The sequence below is a fragment of the Leopardus geoffroyi genome, chromosome D3 (genome assembly GCF_018350155.1).
Source record: "Leopardus geoffroyi isolate Oge1 chromosome D3, O.geoffroyi_Oge1_pat1.0, whole genome shotgun sequence".
NCBI lineage: Eukaryota > Metazoa > Chordata > Mammalia > Carnivora > Felidae > Leopardus > Leopardus geoffroyi.
The window spans coordinates 42053964-42066795 of record NC_059339.1 but is presented as its reverse complement, the minus strand read 5'-3'; positions in this window follow the sequence as shown (position 1 = coordinate 42066795).

Genomic DNA, 12832 nt, shown 5'->3' with positions numbered 1-12832 from the left:
GTAACGTATATGTTTGTAGTAATTTGTCCATTTTTTCCAGATTGCCCATTTTATTGGCATATAATTGCTCATAATATTCTCTTATTATTGTTTTTATTTCTGCTGTATTGGTTGTGATATTTCCTCTTTTATTCTTGATTTTATTTTTTTGGGTCCTTTCATTTTTCCTTTTGATCAAACTGGCTAGTGGTTAGTCAATTTTGTTAATTCTTTAAAGGAACCAGCTTCTGGTTTCATTCATCTGTTCTACTGTTTTTGTGGTTTCAATAGCATTAATTTCTACTCTAATCTTGAGTATTTCCTGTCTTCTGCTGGTTTTGGGTTTTATTTGCTGTTGTTTTTCCAGATCTTTAAGGCAGAAGGTTAGGTTGTGTATCTGAGCTCTTTCTTCCTTCTTTAGGGAGGCACGGATTGCTGTATACTTTCCTCTTATGACCGCCTTTGCTGCATCCCAGAGGTTTTTGGTTGTGGTGTTATCATTTTGATTGGCTTCCATATACTTTTCAATTTCCTCTTTAACTTCTTGGTTAGCCCATTCATTCTTTTGTAGGATGTTCTTTAGTCTCCACGTGTTTGTCACCTTTCCAAATTTTTTCTTGTGGTTGATTTCAAGTTTCATAGCATTGTGGTCTGAAAATATGCACAGTATGATCTCGATCTTTTTGTACTTGCTGAGGGCTGATTTGTGTCCCAATATGGAGTCTATTCTGGAGAATGTTCCATGTGCACTGGAGAAGAATGCATATTGTGCTGTTTTAGGATGAAATGTTTTGAATATCTGTTAAGTCCCCCTGATCCAGTGTGTCATTCAAAGCCATTGTTTCCTTGTTGATTTTTTGATTAGATGGCCTGTCCATTGCTGTGAGTAGGGTGTTGAAGTCTCCTACTATTATGGTATTACTATCGATGAGTTTCTTTATGTTTGTGATTAATGGATTTATATATTTGGGTGCTTTCACTTTTGGTGTATAAATGTTTACAATCGTTAGGTCTTCTTGGTGGATAGACCCCTTAATTATGATATAATGCCCTTCCTCGTCTCTTGATACAGTCTTTATTTTGAAGTCTAGATTGTCTGATATAAGTATGGCTACTCTGACTGTCTTTTGTTGACCATTAGCATGATAGATGGTTCTCCATCCCCTCACTTTCAATCTGAAGGTGTCTTTCAGTCTAAAGTGGGTCTCTTGTAAACAGCGTATAGATGGATCTTGTTTTCTTATCCATTCTGTCATCCTATGTGTTGTGTTTGGATCGTTTACTCCATTGACATTTATTTATTTATTTATTTATTTAATTTTCTTAATGTTTATTTTTAAGGGAGAGAGAGAGAGCGAGTGAGACAGAGCATGAGTGGGGGAGGGGCAGAGTAAGAGAGGGAGACACAGAATCTGAAATGGGCTCCAGGCTCCGAGCTGTCAGCACAGAGCCTGACGCGGGGCTCGAGCCCATGAACTGTGAGATCATGACCTGAGCTGAAGTTGAACACCCAACCAACTGAGCCACCCAGGTACCCCATCCATTGACGTTTAGAGTGAATACTTAAAGATATGAAACTCTTGCCATTATAATGCTTGTAGAGTTGGAGTTTCTGGTGGTGTTCTTTGGTTCTTTCTAATCTTTGTTGCTTTGTGTGTGTGCATATCTATATCTATCTATATATATATATAGGTAGATATATATATATGTGTGTGTGTGTATGTATACATATATATATATATATATATATATATATATATATATATATATTCATTCATCTTTTCTCCCCTCACAGAGTCCCCCTTTAAAATTTTTTGTGGGGCTGGTTTAGTGGTCACAAACTCCTTTCATTTTTATCTGTCTGGGAAACTTTTTATCTCTCCTTCTATTTTGAATGATAGCCTTGCTGGATAATTCTTGGCTGCATATTTTTCTGATTCAACATAGTGAATATATCCTGCCACTCCTTTCTGGCCTGCCAAGTTTCTGTGGATAGGTCTGCTGCTGATCTGTCTTCCCTTGTAGGTTATGGACTTTTTTCCCCTTGCTCCTTTCATGATTCTCTCCTTGCCTGAGAATTTTGTGAGTTTGACTATGATATGCTTTGTTGATGGTCAGTTTTTGTTGAATCTAATGGGAGTCCTCTGTGTTTCCTGGATTTTGAGGTCTGTGTCTTTCCCCAGGTTAGGAAAGTTTTCTTCTATGATTTGCTCATATAACCCTTCTACCCCTATTCTCTCTCTTCCTCTTCTGGGACCCCTATGATTCTGATGATGTTCCTTTTTAATGAGTCACTGATTTCTCTAATTCTTAAATCATGCTCTTTTGCCTTAATGTCTCTCTTTTTTTTTTCCTGCTTCATTATTCTACATAAATTTGTCCTCTATATCGCTGATTCTCTGTTCTGCCTCATTCCTCCTTGCCACGGTGACATTTATCCATGATTGCAGCTCAGTTATAGCATTTTTAATTTCATTCTGTTTTACTTCTTTTATCTCTGCAGAAAGGGATTCTAATCTATTTTTGACTCCAGCTAGTATTCTTATTATCATGATTCTAAATTCTGGTTCAGACGTCTTGCTTGTATATGTGTTGGTTAAATCCCTGGCTGTCATTTCTTCCTGCTCTTTCTTTTGGGTGAATTCCTTTGTTTTGTCATTTTGAAGGGAGAAAAGGAATTACTGCTTAATTCTGTGGTTCAGGTTGTGCTAATTGTTGTGTTAATACTCTCATCAGTTTTCCAGGTGTGCAGGATGGCTTAGTGTGGGTCTTGCTGTATTTCATGGATGCAAGACACACACACACAAAAAACTTCCATGATGTTCCGCCATCTTGGCTCCCCCCCAATATTATACAATTTTTAAAGAAACTAAAAGCATATGGTATATTATTATCTTAAACTCACTCTCACATAATGCTTTATATTTTATCTGATTTATTTTTATTCATACATATATCATCTGGTTTACATATAATTGGGATCTTTAATATCACAAATTACATTAAGTATTTTATGAAAAAAATTATTTTTAATGAAAACAATTGTTTTTTTAAAAAATTCTTATCAGATACATCTACATAATTGTCCCTATTATTTAATGTTGGCATAATATTACACTATATTAATTCTCTGTATTATTCCTCTGTTGTTGGACATTGAGAAGGATAACACTATGCATTCACCATTGATAACACTGTAATAAACCCATCTGTATACATAGATTTTCTTCTGCATTATATAATTACAAAAATCACATGTATTATATGTTCATATATATTTTGTTTAAATTCATTGAATTTGTAAGAGCAAAGTATACATTTTTCTCGGTATTTTCTCTCCTCCAATTCTTATCTCATAGACCACCATTCTAAACGCTTTAATGTGTTTCCTTTGCAATGTACTTATTTTTAATTTAGAGAAAATTAATTAAGTTTCTCATAGTAATCAAGTAAAATCTTGATTAGGATTTCATAACAAGTTTTTACTGTTGTAGCTGTGCTGCACAAACACTGATCTGTAGTGTTTTCTATTAAATATTTAAATATATTTAATATTTAAATTTTCTTAATTTTTCTAATGTGAACTTTTTTAACACATGGTTATTTATGAAGACATTTTCCAGTTTACAAACATATGAGACAGTTTAGTTATTCTTATGTTTTAGAGTTTTGTTGTTGCTGTTGTCCTTTTGTGCCTTTTTTGTAAAATTTATGTAATTTTTAAAATTTAGACTTTACATCTTTTGAGTGGTTTTAGGTTCACTGCAAAATTGATAGGAAGGGGGGCCACCTGGGTAACTCAGTCATTTAAGCATCTGACTCTTAGTTTTGGCTCAGATTATGATCTCACAATTCATGAATTCAAACCCTGCATTGGGCTTCAAGCTCATAGCATGGACCTTGCTTGGGATTCTCTCTCTCTCTCTCTCTCTCTCTCTCTCTCTCTCTCAAAATAAATAAATAAACTAAAAACAAAACAAAACAAAATTTATAGGAAGGGACAGAGATTTTCCACATACTCTCTGCCCCACACATAATCCTCCCATTACCAGCATCCCCCACCAGAGTGGTACATTTTTTATAGTTGATGAACCTATACTGACACCATAATCACCCCAATCTTTAGGGTTTCACTTACCCTTAGGGTTCACTCTTGGTGTTGTATATCCTATGGGTTTGGAAAATGTATAATGACCTGTATCGACCATTATAGCACTATACAGAGTGTTTTCACTGCCCTAAGCATCCTCTGTGCTCCATCTGTTCATCTCCTCACCCTGTCCCTCTACTCCTGGCAACCACGGATCTTTATGCTGTCTCATATAACTTTGAGTTTTCTAGAATGTCACATAGTTGGAATCATACAGTAAGTAGTCTTTTCAGAATGTCTTCTTTCACTTAGCAATATGCATTTTAGTTTCCTCCATGTCTTTTCATGCCCTGACAACTCATTTCCTTTTATTAGTAAGCAATATTTCATTGTCTGTATGTACCACCATTTATTTATCCATTCACCTGCTGAAGGACATCTTGGTTGCTTCCAAGTTTTGACACTTATGAATAAAGCTGCCATAAATACCCATGTGAGGTGTTTTTGTGGACATAGTTTGAGTCAATACCAAGGAGACTGACCCCTGAATCATATTGTAAGAGTGTGATTAGTTTTGTAAGAACTGCCAAATAAAGTGGCTGAACTGTTTTGCATTCCCACCAGCAATGAATGAGAGTTCCTGTTCCACATTTTCACCAGCATGTGGTATTGTTAATATTTTGGATTTTGGTCATTCAGATAGGCTTATAGTGGTATCACATTGTTTACATTTGCATTTCCCTTACAACATATGATGTGGAATATCTTTTCATATGCTCACTTGCACTCATTTTCAATGCTCTGAGTTGGCTGCTCAATTTTTTATTTCTGGAATCTATATTTTCCTTTTGTTTCTCCAGTTTTTCTAAGATCAAAATTTGTGGAGGAACAAATACAATAGTGTTTAATTGGTGTTTGTTTTTCAGCACAAAATTAACTAGCACTGTCCTAAGGTAAGGTAAAAAAGATTTTAATGACCTTTGATATACCAAAATGTTTTCCAAAATGAGCATATAAATGTACTATTTTACAAATGATGCAGCAGTACTCTGGATTTAATGTACTATTCACTAGCTTTTGGAATCATGTTGCATTTTCAAGTATATGCCTTATATATTATACCTCATCTTTGTTTTAGCTTGCATTCATTTTAGTACTAGCAAAAGCCAGTAATGTATAGCATGTGTTTATTGTTTGCATGTCCTCTTGAGTCATTTTACTGTTCATGTTCCTTGCATATACATTTACTAGAATCATGATGCTCTTATGATTTGGAAGAAACATTTCACATTTCTCAGATATTCTATTTCTTTGATAGCCATAGGGAAAATAAAAACATTTTGAAATGTTATGAACTCAAATGGAAGATTAAGGAAACCAGACCTTCTGTCTGTCAAGAAGCAGGGAGTGAGGAATGTGATATTTTAATCATTGAAATCACATATGTTTCTGCATCCACAAGGTGCAAACATTATATATAGTTTATTCAGTTCAGAGCCTAGTTTCTGGGTTAATGGTGTTTTTGTTCAGAATAGAAGCTCAAACACTGGGAGTTTCTACTTTCTTGTAGTCTCACTTTACGTGGTGCGAAGTTGGCACTGGTGCATCTGTCAAGTACAACAGATGTTGTTGGGAACAGAAAATTCTCTGCAACCAAGTTTCAATCTGCCTTTTGCACATGATTTGGAGCACATAGGCTGCAGTTTCATTTCAACAGAAGAAAGACAATTTATTTCACCTGCAAGTGTTTTCCCTCTTCAGGTCCTAGAGAAAGGATGAGGGTTGATTTTCCTATTGCTATGCAAGGAAATGTAAAGAGAACTGTTTCCACAAGAAATCTATAGCCTTAAATGTTTCCCTCTAAGATATGATGTTAATATGGATTTTGTAAACGTAGACAGCATTGAGCACATGAATGGCTTTTTTTGTGCATGATGAGATTATGTACATGAGGAGCTGATCTCATTGAGCAGCTTCTTTAGAATCATGGAGACAGAATTGTGTAATAACATGGCTTGTTATTACATGGTTTTATGGTGACTCCAAGTCAAATATTATAAATAAAAGCCTTGTAGCTTCAAACGGGTGTATATGTGGCACTACCCTCATTGAGTAGCTGTATCATGCTTTGGGAAAGCCACACTACAATATTTTTACTTCTATAAAGAAGCCTAGTGGTTGCCAGAGGGGTTAGGGGGGAATGGGAAAAATAGGTGAAGGGGAGTGGGAGATATACAGGCTTCCAGTTATGGAATGAATAAGTCAGGGAGATAAAAGATACATCATAGTCAATGGTATTGTGTAGTTTTGTATGGTGACAGATGGCAGCTACACTTGTGGTAAGCATAGCATAATGTGTAGACTTGTAGAGTCACTAAGATGTGCACATGAAATTAATGTAACGTGTATCAACCATACTTCAATTTAAAAAAAGAATAAGAAGCCTAGAATTATGGATAATGATAGGAAGGAGGAAAAGATAGAATATAAAATATTCTAGTAAACATATGGCATATTCCATCTAGTAAAATAAAAATGATAACATGTTCTTAATATTCTACTTTCTAGTACTTAAATTCTAATCCCCTAAGAGCCAAGAGAGAAACCATATGGGTATGAATCATTACAACTGTAGTTATTTTTTGTTTTCAGTTTTTATTGTAGTAAGATATATAAGTTTCCATTTTAATAATTTTTAAGTATACAATTCAGTGTGATTAGCTTACATTTACAGTGTTCTGCAACCATCTCCACGATCTATTTCCAAACTTTATCACCCCTCCAAAGAGAAAGTCTATAACTATTAAGCAATAGCTCTCCATTACCTCCTCTCTCCAGCTCCTAGTAACCTCTAAACTACAATAAAACCCTGGATTGCAAGTAACTTGTTCTGCAACTGTTCCACAAGATGAGCAAATATTTATAATAAATTTTAATTTGATAAGTGAGTGATGTCTTGCAATACAAGTAGTACATGATGCCGAATATCACATGTTCACAACTAAGCCAATGTTCTTCTCTCTTTCTCTCTTTCTCTGTCTTTTGCTGTGGGATTGTAGGTGATCATCTCCCATGCTTGGATGCTCAGTCTCAGGCCATGGTGTTTGGCAGAAATCAATGATTTTTCAGAATGTTGGAAGATGCCCACAACTGGCACTAATGTATTTTTTGTCATTTCGAAGCACCTATGGACAGTCCTTTGCTTTCCATACAAGAGTAAGCTTAGAAATGCTTTCTTCATTCTAGGTCAGGCTGTCTGCAGATATAGACCCTTTCCTTTGCTGCCTTATTGCCAATTACACTAAATACAGTATATGACAGGAGTTTATTACTACTGTACTGTAATCAACATTTGTGCAAGTGTACACAGTGGCCCCATGCAGAAAAATATTCCATTGAACCAATAGATAGCAGTGATTCTGTTAGTGATAGAGAAAGACATCTTACACAATAACCCTCCTCTCTCTTGTTTCTCTCACACCAGCCACAAAGGTTTTCAAAGGTAAGTGCAGGTTAATTTGTTTATTTTTTTCTATATTTTGCATTTTCTTTGTTATATTACAGTATTGCAATCATTTTTATATGAATATTTTTGGGCTGTGGAACAAAGCATCTGAGTTTCCATTATTTCTTATGGGGAAATTCACTTTCATATACAAGTGCTTTGGATTACAAACATGTTTCCAGAATGAATTATGCCTGCAAACCCAGGTTTTACTCCAGATTATATGAATTTTCCTATTCTAGATATTTCATATAAATGGAATCATGTAGTATTTGTTTGTGTCTGGCTTTTTTCAGTTAGCATGTTTTCAAGGTTCTTCCATGTTGTAGCATATATCAGAACTTCATTCCTTTTTTTTTTTATTTTTTTAACGTTTATTTATTTTTGAGACAGAGAAAGAGCATGAACAGGGGAGGAGCAGAGAGAGAGGGAGACACAGAATCTGAAGCAGGCTCCAGGCTCTGAGCTGTCAGCACAGAGCCCGACGCGGGGCTCTAACTCATGGACCGCGAGATCATGACCTGAGCCAAAGTCGGACGCTTAACCGACCGAGCCACCCAGGCGCCCCTTCATTCCTTTTTTAAGGCTAGGTATCACTGTATATCTATATATTTATTTACCTATTCAACTGTTGATTGACCCATGAGTTGTTTCCCCCTTTGACTTTTTGACTTTAATTGTTGACTGTTGTAAATTATGCTGCAATGAGTGAACATTGGCATACAAACACCTGAGTCCTTGTTTAATTTCTTTTGTTTTCTTTTTTCCATTTTTTGAAAGACTTGGGTACTCTTGATCTTTATTAAATCCTTCCTAATCTGAATACCAGTAATCTAAAATTCAGGCCCATTCAGATCAAACCAAGGCTGTATTTTGGTAACTAATTATACTTTGTATCTGTTAGCATTTATTTGGGTCCATGATATGGACACTTCATAGAGGCCCGATCCTTTTTCTACAAAGTATGGCATACCTGCACATGACCACAGATGCCTGCTGATAAGCATAGAAGCTTTGAGTCTCTTCTAAACTACTTGGCATATTAACTTGGGAAAGAGTAATGTGGAATCAATAACCCACATTATCAAACAAATATCCAAACATGAATATGCTTAGAGACCTCTGGCTTCCTTTCAAAATCTTAATAGCATGGTTCTCTGAGACAGGAAGTTTCCCATTGGCCTTTTAAACTCAGTGATTTCTGTTATTATTTGTCCTGGTTACCTAACTTGGAGAAAAGTAGTGTTTGCATTGCTAAGCCCTATCTTTGACAGTGAATTGTTACAACATTTTTTATTTTGGATGGCCTTAGATGATTCTTCAAATGCCCATTCTCTTTTTTTTTTCCTTCATTAAAAGAAGTCTATCAGGACCTCTGCTTGCTACCATTTCTTTAACCTTGAGCTCGTGGTATATGTAGATGATGACAACCACCACCACAATGAAAATAACTAATATATGATGAGTGCTTATTATGTTATTTTCATATATTGGTGAATTTAATCTTCATAAAACCTATAAGAGAGGTATTGCTTTCATTTCACTCTACAGATAGGCAGGCTGGTGCCCAAGTCCCCTTTTTTAACCAATACACCAGACCTAGGGATATTGCCTATTTTTCAATTCTCTGAAGTGTCTTCCTTGAAGATATAGTAGAATTTGCCTTTATAATCCTTATGGGCTGAAAACATTACAGTGTGTTCATGAAGATGGTAAGTTTCTCAATACTGATTTATCTTTAAAGATTATAGGTTTATGGTTTAAAAATTTTTCTTCTCAAGGTATTTTTAATAATTTATATTTTTTATAAAAAGTGTTTTCAAATTATTGCCTTAAAATGTTCATTTTATGCTACATTTGTCATTTCTGCTCAATCTAATTATGTCTTCTTCCTCACACCATCTTTAATTGTTGTTTGAGTAGCTCATTTTTCTAGACTGAATTTGCAGGAGACTTTGTTTTCATTTTTATTATTTATTTCAAGAAGAAGCTTTGGCTTTTGCAATCCTCTAAAATTTATGTGTTCTGTTTCATTAATTGTTTTCCTTATTGCAAATATTCCTTTCCTCTTTTATTGGTTTATTCTCTTTTTTGATTTGTTTTGTCTCCTTAAAATGGATACATACCTCAAAAATTTGGCCTTTCTTCTTTATAGTATTTGTGTCTACTTTTCCCTCAAAATAATACTTTGGCTGTGAGGTAGGCAGAATTATGCCTCTCCAACCCCATCAAAGATGTTCATATCCTAATACCTGGAATCTGTGAATATGTAGGTTACCTAGCAAGGGGGAATTTAGGTTGCAGCTGGAATCAAGTTTGCCAATCAGCTGATTTTCAGGAGGGAAGATTATCCTGGATTAACTAGGTAGACCCACTGTAATGATAAGAATCCTAATAAATGAAAAAGAGAAGTCAGAAGTCAGAATCCTGTAATGAAATATGAAGACTCAAGACTCTTTGAAGGTGAAAGGGGCCATGAATAAAGGAATGCAGGTGGTTTCCAGACACTGGAAAAGGCAAGAAAACAGATTCTCCCCTAGAGCTTCCTTGATGGACCACAGCCCTGCTGCACCTTGATTTTAGCCAAGAGTCATTTCAGACTTCTGACCTCCAGAACAGTAAGGTAATAATCCAGGCTGTTTTAAGCCACTAAGCTTTTGGCAGTTTGTTACAGCAGTAATAGGAAACTAGCAGAGATTGTATTTTAGAAATTAGTCAGTTTTGAATATTTAAAAATGTTCATTATGCTTTATTCTTTGAATCATGAATTATTTAGAATTATGTTTTTAATTTCTCAGGTGTGAGTTTTTAAATTTATCTTTTTGTAATTGGCTTGTATCATTATTACATTATGATGAGAATATATGGTCTGTATAACACCAATTTTTGAAACAGAATGAGAATCTTTCTGTCTGAAATTATTTTCTGAATGTTTCATGTGTGCAAGAGAAGACACTATATTAATTGTTGGAAGTAGGTGTTTGGATAACTGTTATTACAGCCATAAGATATAAAAAATAATTATATTCAAATCTTGATATCTTTACTGATATGTTGTTATGCCCAGATTTCGTGATCCCCAAAGACCACCAGGGAGCCGAGTCCGATGCAAAAGCAAAAGAGCCTTTATTTGAGCTAGCTCGAGCTCAATCCCCTACCTGCACTGACGCAGCGGTGAGATGCTGGGGAGAGAGCGAGTTTCAAAAGGACAAAGGTTTTATTGGGGCCTAGGGGCAGTTGGTGAGGTAATGGCTGTGGCCTCAGCCGATTGGCTGGGGGAAGGGTCCGAGTCCTGTTAGGCAGGTGAGGGGGGGGGGTTACTCAAGGGGAGGAGGTGTGGTCAAGGTGAAGGACACAGAACAAGATGGAGTCTGCCGGCATAGGCCCACCCTTTCAATGTCATCTAGTTTATCTAAAAATTATAAGAAATAGATGCTAAAATATACCATAATCATTATGAATTTGTTCATTTCTCCTTGCCATTCTGTCAAGTTTTCCTTTAAATGTTTTGTGATTCTGTTTAGTGTGTACAAGATCAGAACGTATAACTAACCATACTCTTTATCCACAGTAGGAGTTGTGTCTTAAAGTCTATTTTGTCTAACACTAACATAGTTTCCTATCTTTGCATGGGTTAAGTATTTGCCTGATATTCTTTTTTTTTTTTTCACTTTCAAATTTTCCATGTTCTTGCATTTTGGGAAAAAAAATATAGGTATTTTTGGTTTTGTTTGTCCAGTTTGGTTATCTCTGGATTTTAACTGTTGAGTTTGCTTTATTTACATTTATTATTCTTCCTAATATATGTGATTTTATGTCTACCATCTCGTGTTATGCTTTCAATTAATCTGCTTTTCTTTTACTTCTTCCATCTACTACCAATAATCTACTTGCTCTAATCTAATTTATTCCCCTTCAAATTTTCCTACTTAATTTCTAAGAACTTTTACTATAATTAAAATTTTTAAATGCATAGAAATTTAACAATGTCAAAAATCAGTATTTCTTTCTCTTAAAAGTATTATTTATTTTAATCACTCTTCTACTTTCCATTGTATTGTCTAGAATATTAATCTCATTTTATAACCACTTGCCTCCCCACACATCCAATGTGTACTAAGTTGGTTACTATGATCTTGGAGGCAGATCCTTTCTCTTCCTTCTTTCTTCTATATTGACAAAATGACACCATGGGGTGTCTCTTGCTTTACCCCCTCACTCATTCCTTTGGTAGGTTATTTGTTCAGATCAGACTTGGATGTGTGAAATTTTAGTCTGTAGAATATAAATAGATGTGATTTGTGCAGTCTCCCAATGGAAGAGCCATAATACAGTTGGAATTTATTTGCCTTCAGAGCCCTAAGAGTAGCATGTCCTAAAGGACGACCTCTCCTTCAGCCACTAATGAAGTCCACGTTTAGTCCACAGTGGAACAATAGTGGGTTTTATATGATCAAGAAATAAGGCTTTCCTGTTATAGTCCAAGAAAATTTCTGCATTCTTTTTTACAGCCACATGATTTATATTAACCTGACTGATATACCTTCCAAGAGGAGAAGTGGTAAGTAATCTTATTAGTGAATTTGGGAGGAGTTGAATATGGTCTGATAAACTCCTTGTTCTTTGGTATTAGACTTCTCACAGAGTGTACACATGCTCTTGGCCAATTGTAAATCTCACAGTGTCTGCCATTTTGAGGAGTGAGTTTATTTCAGAATAGATTTTCAAACTAGTCTAGTTCTACACCTAAGCCATATATTCCAATATACAGATATATTGGTTAATGAAAACTGAGGTTTCATCTCCATCTACATAGATCTTATGAATATTTCTCATATTTCAATTCAGGTGGAGAAGAGGGACATTCTATATTGACTCCTTCTCCAACAAGTACTGTGGTTCTGCACAGGTAATATTTGTTTAGATTTAGCCACATGTTTACCAATCTCAATTGTTTACCACTGTGTTTGACATTTCTCTCCCTGATTCTGGATTCAAATACCATCTGCATGAAGTCTATCCATTTTTCATTCTTTCAGTAGAGATCAAAAATGGTAAATTATCTCACTCTATATTTGTCTATATGCTCTTACTCTTGGATTATTTTTTAGCCAGGAATTCGGTTTTTGTTGGACAGTTTTCTTTCAGCACTATTGTCTTCTTCCCTATCTTTTTGCTACTATGAAGCAGGTACTCAGTGAAATTATTGTTCCTCTTTGAGTGAATTCTCCCTTTAATTTAGTTCTTTTAAGAGCTTT